This window comes from Spermophilus citellus (genome assembly GCF_964194105.1).
Source record: "Spermophilus citellus genome assembly, chromosome: 12".
In the NCBI taxonomy this organism is placed as follows: Eukaryota; Metazoa; Chordata; class Mammalia; order Rodentia; family Sciuridae; genus Spermophilus; species Spermophilus citellus.
The window spans coordinates 63,921,814-63,934,701 of NC_138198.1; positions in this window are offsets into that span (position 1 = coordinate 63,921,814).

Here is a 12,888-nt window from a genome sequence, read left to right on the forward strand (position 1 = left end):
CATAGGACCTTGTACCTTGGATGATTGAATGTAGAAGAGAACATCCAGTCAAAAAGGGATAGTAGGTAGGATTAGGAAGATAGTTGGTAAGTTTTGGAAGAAGAGTGAGTATGCAATTTGGACCAAAAGTTCTTTAGCAATAGGGTGTCGGTTAGAGAGTGAATGTAAACGTCAGCACATGTGAAGAGTCAGTCACAATGATGAACTGGGGAACATATGTAGGAAAGCAGATATCAATAGAGACATTAGGAAATCAGGCAAAGTATAAAGTGAGTGAGTGGATTAGACATTTTCAACAGGGTTGAGGTTGAATATATCATCTTAGGAAGAAACAAATGTGTAGTCACCAATAGCATTGACATTTGAGAGCATTAGGCAACCTGGACAAGGATGTTTTTAGTAATCCATGCTCACTTTCCAATGAGGCTTTGGTGCAATCATAAGTGTGACCTTTGCATTTTGTGTCCAGAATATCACTGTGATAAAATGTATATGTAGATCAGGTGACATGAGTGTTTCTTCCACCATTTCTGGGAGTAATATGTTGAAGACATATAAATTAGCCTTTGGGGGTACAAATAGGTGTACCCTGGGTCTATGAATATAGAGATAATGCATGAATAGACCATACTGTGAATAAATAGTATAACAGGTTCCAATTTAAATAATGGATTGCATTGATATCTGAAAATATATAGGAAATCTAATATTGATACACAACCATTCATTCTAACCAGTTATACATCTAATGGTGATATTGGGGTTATGGTTTACCATGAAGGGGGTGTGAGTTTTGCTTCACAAGGGATTATGGAAATGGAAAAGAATGTGTTTGGAAAGAAGTCTCATGAAAAGACCAGTCAAGAAACGTGGAGGTATACATGTGTTCTGAAGCAGGAAGTGATTGAAAGGGAAATAAATGCCTAGAAATTTGTGAACTTGAGGATGAAATACATATCCTATGATGTGCATCAACTGAAGAAATAGTAATGTACCAGTGTTGAATAAAAATGAACGTCAAAATACACATCATGTCCCATAGGAATCTACTTGCATTCATGTTAAACTGGGTCAGTTACTGTAGAAATATTAGGATTTCAGCACTAGGAAACAAATATGTATTTCAGGTGGATGACTATTTCTGAGAATAATCTTGTGAAAAGTTGATTATAAATCCACATATATGAACATGAATGAATTTAGGGAGTATATAATATGACACATACATTTCATATTTTGAAAAATCTGGAGAGTGTGTGTATGTGTGTGTGTATATATATATATATATATATATATATATATATATATATACACAAAAGAAAAACACACACACAAACACAGACTTTAAAGAGTAGAAATATATATGCCAATCGAAATTCATCATGAAATATTTATCATCCACACATCCAAAAATATTTATTTTACTGAACATGTATTTATGTATCATGTTGTTCAAGTGGGAAGCTCACCTGGAGGTTGAATTCTCAGTTCCAACAGCGTTTAGGAGGAGTGATCTCTTCTCAGAGTTTGTATCTGCCAAGTCAGCCACCTCACAAGAATGGACGTGGGATAGGAGGTAGGATTCTATATGTGCATGTAAAAATGCATGTTGCTGAATAGGCTACAGAGAAAGGGAGACAGGAATTCACATATTTGTTAACATTCAAAACACATGGAGAACTATTTCTATTAAATTGGACTAGATTTATAACACCTACACTTTATAATGCCAAAGGCCAGTCCAACTATACACCAGGCCTGCTCTGAACTGCCTGTATTTCTATTCTGTTTGAGTTATTTTTCTCCATCACATTAGTATTCGTAGTCACTATCTAGTAGGGTATGGGTTAGTGTCAGGGATTCAGTATTTCGAACGGAAAATAGGAAAATGAATCCAATGTGTAGGCCAATATGTGCTACAAAAAAATCTTCCCACTCTCATCCAGAACATTGCCTTGACATTACCTTCACAATAAGTAAGACACAATTTGAGGAGAAGAGTGAGAAATGCTGTGAATACATATGTGGAATGGAAAATGCTCAGGAGTTCACAACCTTGGAGGTGGTAGACTAGTTTCCATGAGTAAGGGACAGGGTAAACACTCCACAAACGTGGAGCTCTGCTGGCCTAATGACTTTGTGAGAAACTGCTTCTGAGGTTGGGCACTTGAAATATATGTTGTTGTCAGGAGCTTTAGCTTCCTTTGTAGTGAGACCATCAAACCTGGTCTGCATCTATGTGACCTGGAGGACATGGTTTCTGATTTTCCAATGAACATGAGGCAGAAGTGCTGAATTCTCTCTTTGCAGGTAAACTGTGGCCACTGGGGTCTAAGTGTCTCCCTGTGTGGTCTGTGAAGCCATTTGGTCATCCTCCACTTTTCGTGGTGTTTCTTGCTGCTGCACTGGGAGTTTGGAATTTGCTTCAGGAAATACAAGGAGTTCAACTGGGACACAGTGCTGGAGGGAGTTCTGTCACGTGTGGTGGGTCAAGGTCCTAGGAGAATGCACCAGCCAGGCTTCTATCCCACAGAGCTTGCCCCCTTGACCATAGCAACCTGATTCTGAACATTGCCCTGAAACCTCTCCATATAACAAGATGCCTTTACATAGAAGGGTCTGCTCACTGCACCATGTCAGTCACAAGCCATTTGGAAGCCAATGGCAGATCCACATGGCCCCACCACAGATGTTTTATCACACACCTGCACACCACTGCTCTAGGCCCACTACTCAGCGGGCCCCAACTTACTGGCATCTCTGTTTTACACCATTTTCATGAAACCCAGTCAATCAAGGCACTGTCTGGTACACTCATGATCAGCAACAGGACATCCAAAGGTTCTCCAGTGCCACCTGGTCATGGGAATTTCAAAAATGTCATGGTATTTATCTAGCTAGCCATTTTTAAAGGATGAAGTTGGAGGCACTGTGGGTTTCCATTCCTTCAGGAACCATTAAATGGTGAGGAAGCTCATTTCAACGAAAGCTCTGGGGAACTCTCACAAACAAGGCTTCCCAAAGAGTGGCCAAAAGGTCACAGGAAGCCAGGCCCATTGAGGTCTACAATGTGAGGTCCACGTGTGTTTGGACTCTCCACGATGGCTGCCAGGTCTTTTAGAATAAAATCATGTGATATCCGGGCTGAGATTCCCAGTGCTCTGTGGAAAGCCAGCCTGGGCCTAGATCTCAGTTTCCAAGGACGACTCTCATGCGTGGCCTCCTAACATCCCGAAACTATTCACGGCAATACTTCTCTGAGGTCAGTTCTAGAACTCAGTCTCCAAGGGGAATCACACCAGAGTTCAAGCCCAGGTGGACCCAGTCATCTCTTCCCACTGCCACACCACAATTCAAACCAAAACACTGCCACATGGCCCTCATCTTCTTCCATATAGACACTCATCATAACCTCTGGCTGGAGGTTTCCATGAGGGGCACAGCCAAAGACAGTGTCCACAATAAGCTCCCTTGCCTCTCATTTGCCTAATGTAGGGTGGACTGGACACCCTTCCTGTGGACCTGGAGTGATCAAATAGGCCTGCCTTTAATACTGCTCTACTTCTCCAATTGGAGGCCTACTGACTGCCGGGTATAGATTCTTTGTGTGAACTGGAGTCATGAGAAAACCCAAGCACCTATGGGCTAGCCTCTGCATGGCTTTGAAGGACTCATTTGACACAAAGGATCCCTATTCTCACTTGATGGAGGTCAGGAACCTTACAGAGGAAGGCGAGAGACCTCATCCAGGATGACTGCTTTTGTGCCAATTTGGCTTTGGATGCACACATGGGATCTTTCTTTGGATCCACCAGGTGCTGACAATCTAAGCCACAGCCTCACACAGGGCCAAGAGGCTGATTCAGACACATCCCTTTGCAAAGCAATTAAGCAAAGAGCCACAGGTGATGCCCATTCATTTCCATTTGAAAACTGTTTTCTTCAGGCTTCACAAAGGGGTGCCCTGAGGCAAAGGCCTTCCTGACATTCAGGGCCACAGAAGGATAGGTAAGCCCAAGGCCCAAAGCAGGCTTTCTCCAGGGAGACTTTACTGGTCACACTGATATCTGAGTTTTCTGAGATGCTCACCATTCCTTTCAACTATCCAGTACATGGCCATGTCACCGAGCTTGGAGGTGGTACATATCTTGGACACAAAACCATGAGCCTATTCTGGAGAGTGGCCAGAATTCAGGAAGAAAACAGGAACTTACGAAGATAGTAGGTGTTGCCCATCCATAAGGCAAGCCGCAGTCCATTCATAAATTGGGCAGGATGAATGCTGGGAAGCTTTCTACTAGACAGGACACATCCATTGATGCATTCTCTTTTCTAATGTCTACAACCAGGGACACAGTGGGATACACAAACATAGAAACACTCGCCTTGTCAAAAGCCTTACTAGAAACAGTCCACTCCAAACCAAACAAACCGCCTTTCCTACCTATTCTCAGAACATGAGACAAAACCACAAACTCACACCCACACCCACAAAGGCACCTCCTTCCAAGTTGGTCTGTGACTACCCGGAGTGTCGTCTGACTGGTGGGCCATACTATGTTCCCCCGAAAGGGCCTGTCCTGTCTCACATCTGGCCTCCTTGGCCAACTCTGTGAAGTTGTCAGGAGCCAGCGGTGAGCCACTACCTGCTTTCTCAGGAAAGGCCCCTCTGCAGAGCTTTCCTGGCATTTGGCAATCCTCACCTCAGTGGGTACCAAGAAAGACTGACTCTGTCCTTGGTAAATCCAAACAAGTGAGCCCACTGGGACTGGGACTGGGACTGGCTCTGGGTGCCTGGCTTCCTGGATCCCAAGTTCAGAGAGTTCCATCACCAAGGAAGTGAGGTGAGGTCACTTCCTTCAGGAACTGAATGAGGTCACTGCCTTGGCAACCACTGTGTCCTAACAGTTGCTTCCAAGGCTCCCATGAGATGGAGGCTTCCCCTCCTTCCTGTGACATTTTCACAAGTTAGAATGGAATATCAACCACAGGCACCAAGGAACAGCTCTCCACACAGGCCTGCTTTGGTCCATCTTGTCTACATTAAGAAGAGAGAGGCTCATTCAGACACAACCCTTCATCCTGACCAGGTTGTTTGCCATGGAAGGTGACTTCTGCTCTCTCAGGTCCTTCATAGCTGCCTACATCTTCTCCAGGGATCATTTCTGCATGGACCTTTGAGGTTCTCAGCAGGTGGAAGATCCCCCACATTCCTGTATTGTAAGACCCACTCTGTCCCTGCTCTTCTGTAAAGTTAGATTGAGGGAACAGTGTATGCTTAGGGTTAAGAACCTGTTTGATGTGGCTTAGGAATCACTCTGCTGGATGAAGAATGGTATTGGGAACCTGCGATATTTATAATAATATATAGGTGAAATATATGTATGAAAACAGAAATCCAAGTAAGATTTGAAGGCCAGAAGGGCATTGGGCCCTTGATTGGGATACTTAGCTTTGAATGACTTTCTGCACAGATGTCTCAGATAAATCGATATACAATGGCATAGGACCTTGTACCTTGGATGATTGAATGTAGAAGAGAACATCCAGTCAAAAAGGGATAGTAGGTAGGATTAGGAAGAAAGTTGGTAAGTTTTGGAAGAAGAGTGAGTATGCAATTTGGACCAAAAGTTCTTTAGCAATAGGGTGTCGGTTAGAGAGTGAATGTAAACGTCAGCACATGTGAAGAGTCAGTCACAATGATGAACTGGGGAACATATGTAGGAAAGCAGATATCAATAGAGACATTAGGAAATCAGGCAAAGTATAAAGTGAGTGAGTGGATTAGACATTTTCAACAGGGTTGAGGTTGAATATATCATCTTAGGAAGAAACAAATGTGTAGTCACCAATAGCATTGACATTTGAGAGCATTAGGCAACCTGGACAAGGATGTTTTTAGTAATCCATGCTCACTTTCCAATGAGGCTTTGGTGCAATCATAAGTGTGACCTTTGCATTTTGTGTCCAGAATATCACTGTGATAAAATGTATATGTAGATCAGGTGACATGAGTGTTTCTTCCACCATTTCTGGGAGTAATATGTTGAAGACATATAAATTAGCCTTTGGGGGTACAAATAGGTGTACCCTGGGTCTATGAATATAGAGATAATGTATGAATAGACCATACTGTGAATAAATAGTATAACAGGTTCCAATTTAAATAATGGATTGCATTGATATCTGAAAATATATAGGAAATCTAATATTGATACACAACCATTCATTCTAACCAGTTATACATCTAATGGTGATATTGGGGTTATGGTTTACCATGAAGGGGGTGTGAGTTTTGCTTCACAAGGGATTATGGAAATGGAAAAGAATGTGTTTGGAAAGAAGTCTCATGAAAAGACCAGTCAAGAAACGTGGAGGTATACATGTGTTCTGAAGCAGGAAGTGATTGAAAGGGAAATAAATGCCTAGAAATTTGTGAACTTGAGGATGAAATACATATCCTATGATGTGCATCAACTGAAGAAATAGTAATGTACCAGTGTTGAATAAAAATGAACGTCAAAATACACATCATGTCCCATAGGAATCTACTTGCATTCATGTTAAACTGGGTCAGTTACTGTAGAAATATTAGGATTTCAGCACTAGGAAACAAATATGTATTTCAGGTGGATGACTATTTCTGAGAATAATCTTGTGAAAAGTTGATTATAAATCCACATATATGAACATGAATGAATTTAGGGAGTATATAATATGACACATACATTTCATATTTTGAAAAATCTGGAGAGTGTGTGTATGTGTGTGTGTGTGTGTATATATATATACACAAAAAAAAACAACACACACACACAAACCCAGACATTAAAGAGTAGAAATATATATGCCAATCGAAATTCATCATGAAATATTTATCATCCACAGATCCAAAAATATTTATTTTACTGAACATGTATTTATGTATCATGTTGTTCAAGTGGGAAGCTCACCTGGAGGTTGAATTCTCAGTTCCAACAGCGTTTAGGAGGAGTGATCTCTTCTCACAACTTGTATCTGCCAAGTCAGCCACCTCACAAGAATGGACGTGGGATAGGAGGTAGGATTCTATATGTGCATGTAAAAATGCATGTTGCTGAATAGGCTACAGAGAAAGGGAGACAGGAATTCACATATTTGTTAACATTCAAAACACATGGAGAACTATTTCTATTAAATTGGACTAGATTTATAACACCTACCCTTTATAATGCCAAAGGCCAGTCCAACTATACACCAGGCCTCCTCTGAACTGCCTGTATTTCTATTCTGTTTGAGTTATTTTTCTCCATCATATTAGTATTCGTAGTCACAATCTAGTAGGGTATGGGTTAGTGTCAGGGATTCAGTATTTCGAACGGAAAATAGGAAAATGAATCCAATGTGTAGGCCAATATGTGCTACAAAAAAATCTTCCCACTCTCATCCAGAACATTGCCTTGACATTACCTTCGCAATAAGTAAGACACAATTTGAGGAGAAGAGTTAGAAATGCTGTGAATACATATGTGGAATGGAAAATGCTCAGGAGTTCACAACCTTGGAGGTGGTAGACTAGTTTCCATGAGTAAGGGACAGGGTAAACACTCCACAAACGTGGAGCTCTGCTGGCCTAAAGACTTCGTGAGAAACTGCTTCTGAGGTTGGGCACTTGAAATATATGTTGTTGTCAGGAGCTTTAGCTTCCTTTGTAGTGAGACCATCAAACCAGGTCTGCATCTATGTGACCTGGAGGACATGGTTTCTGATTTTCCAATGAACATGAGGCAGAAGTGCTGAATTCTCTCTTTGCAGGTAAACTGTGGCCACTGGGGTCTAAGTGTCTCCGTGTGTGGACTGTGAAGCCATTTGGTCATCCTCCACTTTTCGTGGTGTTTCTTGCTGCTGCACTGGGAGTTCGGAATTTGCTTCAGGAAATACAAGGAGTTCAACTGGGACACAGTGCTGGAGGGAGTTCTGTCACGTGTGGTGGGTCAAGGTCCTAGGAGAATGCACCAGCCAGGCTTCTATCCCACAGAGCTTGCCCCCTTGACCATAGCAACCTGATTCTGAACATTGCCCTGAAACCTCTCCATATAACAAGATGCCTTTACATAGAAGGGTCTGCTCACTGCACCATGTCAGTCACAAGCCATTTGGAAGCCAATGGCAGATCCACATGGCCCCACCACAGATGTTTTATCACACACCTGCACACCACTGCTCTAGGCCCACTACTCAGCGGGCCCCAACTTACTGGCATCTCTGTTTTACACCATTTTCATGAAACCCAGTCAATCAAGGCACTGTCTGGTACACTCATGATCAGCAACAGGACATCCAAAGGTTCTCCAGTGCCACCTGGTCATGGGAATTTCAAAAACGTCATGGTATTTATCTAGCTAGCCATTTTTAAAGGATGAAGTTGGAGGCACTGTGGGTTTCCATTCCTTCGGGAACCATCAAATGGTGAGGAAGCTCATTTCAACGAAAGCTCTGGGGAACTCTCACAAACAAGGCTTCCCAAAGAGTGGCCAAAAGGTCACAGGAAGCCAGGCCCATTGAGGTCTACAATGTGAGGTCTACGTGTGTTTGGACTCTCCACGATGGCTGCCAGGTCTTTAAGAATAAAATCATGTGATATCCGGGCTGAGATTCCCAGTGCTCTGTGGAAAGCCAGCCTGGGCCTAGATCTCAGTTTCCAAGGGCGACTCTCATGCGTGGCCTCCTAACATCCCGAAACTATTCACGGCAATACTTCTCTGAGGTCAGTTCCAGAACTCAGTCTCCAAGGGGAATCACACCAGAGTTCAAGCCCAGGTGGACCCAGTCATCTCTTCCCACTGCCACACCACAATTCAAACCAAAACACTGCCACATGGCCCTCATCTTCTTCCATATAGACACTCATCATAACCTCTGGCTGGAGGTTTCCATGAGGGGCACAGCCCAAGACAGTGTCCACAATAAGCTCCCTTGCCTCTCATTTGCCTAATGTAGGGTGGACTGGACACCCTTCCTGTGGACCTGGAGTGATCAAATAGGCCTGCCTTTAATACTGCTCTACTTCTCCAATTGGAGGCCTACTGACTGCCGGGTATAGATTCTTTGTGTGAACTGGAGTCATGAGAAAACCCAAGCACCTATGGGCTAGCCTCTGCATGGCTTCGAAGGACTCATTTGACACAAAGGATCCCTATTCTCACTTGATGGAGGTCAGGAACCTTACAGAGGAAGGCGAGAGACCTCATCCAGGATGACTGCTTTTGTGCCAATTTGGCTTTGGATGCACACATGGGATCTTTCTTTGGATCCACCAGGTGCTGACAATCTAAGCCACAGCCTCACACTGGGCCAAGAGGCTGATTCAGACACATCCCTTTGCAAAGCAATTAAGCAAAGAGCCACAGGTGATGCCCATTCATTTCCATTTGAAAACTGTTTTCTTCAGGCTTCACAAAGGGGTGCCCTGAGGCAAAGGCCTTCCTGACATTCAGGGCCACAGAAGGATAGGTAAGCCCAAGGCCCAAAGCAGGCTTTCTCCAGGGAGACTTTACTGGTCACACTGATATCTGAGTTTTCTGAGATGCTCACCATTCCTTTCAACTATCCAGTACATGGCCATGTCACCGAGCTTGGAGGTGGTACATATCTTGGACACAAAACCATGAGCCTATTCTGGAGAGTGGCCAGAATTCAGGAAGAAAACAGGAACTTAGGAAGATAGTAGGTGTTGCCCATCCATAAGGCAAGCCGCAGTCCATTCATAAATTGGGCAGGATGAATGCTGGGAAGCTTTCTACTAGACAGGACACATCCATTGATGCATTCTCTTTTCTAATGTCTACAACCAGGGACACAGTGGGATACACAAACATAGAAACACTCGCCTTGTCAAAAGCCTTACTAGAAACAGTCCACTCCAAACCAAACAAACCGCCTTTCCTACCTATTCTCAGAACATGAGACAAAACCACAAACTCACACCCACACCCACAAAGGCACCTCCTTCCAAGTTGGTCTGTGACTACCCGGAGTGTCGTCTGACTGGTGGGCCATACTATGTTCCCCCGAAAGGGCCTGTCCTGTCTCACATCTGGCCTCCTTGGCCAACTCTGTGAAGTTGTCAGGAGCCAGCGGTGAGCCACTACCTGCTTTCTCAGGAAAGGCCCCTCTGCAGAGCTATCCTGGCATTTGGCAATCCTCACCTCAGTGGGTACCAAGAAAGACTGACTCTGTCCTTGGTAAATCCAAACAAGTGAGCCCACTGGGACTGGGACTGGGACTGGCTCTGGGTGCCTGGCTTCCTGGATCCCAAGTTCAGAGAGTTCCATCACCAAGGAAGTGAGGTGAGGTCACTTCCTTCAGGAACTGAATGAGGTCACTGCCTTGGCAACCACTGTGTCCTAACAGTTGCTTCCAAGGCTCCCATGAGATGGAGGCTTCCCCTTTTTCCTGTGACACTTTCACAAGTTAGAATGGAATATCAACCATAGGCACCAAGGAACAGCTCTCCACACAGGCCTGCTTTGGTCCATCTTGTCTACATTAAGAAGAGAGAGGCTCATTCAGACACATCCCTTCATCCCGACCAGGTGGTTTGCCATGGAAGATGACTTCTGCTCTCTCAGGTCCTTCATAGCTGCCTACATCTTCTCCAGGGATCATTTCTGCATGGACCTTTGAGGTTCTCAGCAGGTGGAAGATCCCCCACATTCCTGTATTGTAAGACCCACTCTGTCCCTGCTCTTCTGTAAAGTTAGATTGAGGGAACAGTGTATGGTTAGGGTTAAGAACCTGTTTGATGTGGCTTAGGAATCACTCTGCTGGATGAAGAATGGTATTGGGAACCTGCGATATTTATAATAATATATAGGTGAAATATATGTATGAAAACAGAAATCCAAGTAAGATTTGAAGGCCAGAAGGGCATTGGGCCCTTGATTGGGATACTTAGCTTTGAATGACTTTCTGCACAGATGTCTCAGATAAATCGATACACAATGGCATAGGACCTTGTACCTTGGATGATTGAATGTAGAAGAGAACATCCAGTCAAAAAGGGATAGTAGGTAGGATTAGGAAGATAGTTGGTAAGTTTTGGAAGAAGAGTGAGTATGCAATTTGGACCAAAAGTTCTTTAGCAATAGGGTGTCGGTTAGAGAGTGAATGTAAACGTCAGCACATGTGAAGAGTCAGTCACAATGATGAACTGGGGAACATATGTAGGAAAGCAGATATCAATAGAGACATTAGGAAATCAGGCAAAGTATAAAGTGAGTGAGTGGATTAGACATTTTCAACAGGGTTGAGGTTGAATATATCATCTTAGGAAGAAACAAATGTGTAGTCACCAATAGCATTGACATTTGAGAGCATTAGGCAACCTGGACAAGGATGTTTTTAGTAATCCATGCTCACTTTCCAATGAGGCTTTGGTGCAATCATAAGTGTGACCTTTGCATTTTGTGTCCAGAATATCACTGTGATAAAATGTATATGTAGATCAGGTGACATGAGTGTTTCTTCCACCATTTCTGGGAGTAATATGTTGAAGACATATAAATTAGCCTTTGGGGGTACAAATAGGTGTACCCTGGGTCTATGAATATAGAGATAATGCATGAATAGACCATACTGTGAATAAATAGTATAACAGGTTCCAATTTAAATAATGGATTGCATTGATATCTGAAAATATATAGGAAATCTAATATTGATACACAACCATTCATTCTAACCAGTTATACATCTAATGGTGATATTGGGGTTATGGTTTACCATGAAGGGGGTGTGAGTTTTGCTTCACAAGGGATTATGGAAATGGAAAAGAATGTGTTTGGAAAGAAGTCTCATGAAAAGACCAGTCAAGAAACGTGGAGGTATACATGTGTTCTGAAGCAGGAAGTGATTGAAAGGGAAATAAATGCCTAGAAATTTGTGAACTTGAGGATGAAATACATATCCTATGATGTGCATCAACTGAAGAAATAGTAATGTACCAGTGTTGAATAAAAATGAACGTCAAAATACACATCATGTCCCATAGGAATCTACTTGCATTCATGTTAAACTGGGTCAGTTACTGTAGAAATATTAGGATTTCAGCACTAGGAAACAAATATGTATTTCAGGTGGATGACTATTTCTGAGAATAATCTTGTGAAAAGTTGATTATAAATCCACATATATGAACATGAATGAATTTAGGGAGTATATAATATGACACATACATTTCATATTTTGAAAAATCTGGAGAGTGTGTGTATGTGTGTGTGTGTGTGTATATATATATACACAAAAAAAACAACACACACACACAAACCCAGACATTAAAGAGTAGAAATATATATGCCAATCGAAATTCATCATGAAATATTTATCATCCACAGATCCAAAAATATTTATTTTACTGAACATGTATTTATGTATCATGTTGTTCAAGTGGGAAGCTCACCTGGAGGTTGAATTCTCAGTTCCAACAGCGTTTAGGAGGAGTGATCTCTTCTCACAACTTGTATCTGCCAAGTCAGCCACCTCACAAGAATGGACGTGGGATAGGAGGTAGGATTCTATATGTGCATGTAAAAATGCATGTTGCTGAATAGGCTACAGAGAAAGGGAGACAGGAATTCACATATTTGTTAACATTCAAAACACATGGATAACTATTTCTATTAAATTGGACTAGATTTATAACACCTACCCTTTATAATGCCAAAGGCCAGTCCAACTATACACCAGGCCTCCTCTGAACTGCCTGTATTTCTATTCTGTTTGAGTTATTTTTCTCCATCATATTAGTATTCGTAGTCACAATCTAGTAGGGTATGGGTTAGTGTCAGGGATTCAGTATTTCGAACGGAAAATAGGAAAATGAATCCAATGTGTAGGCCAATATGTGCTACA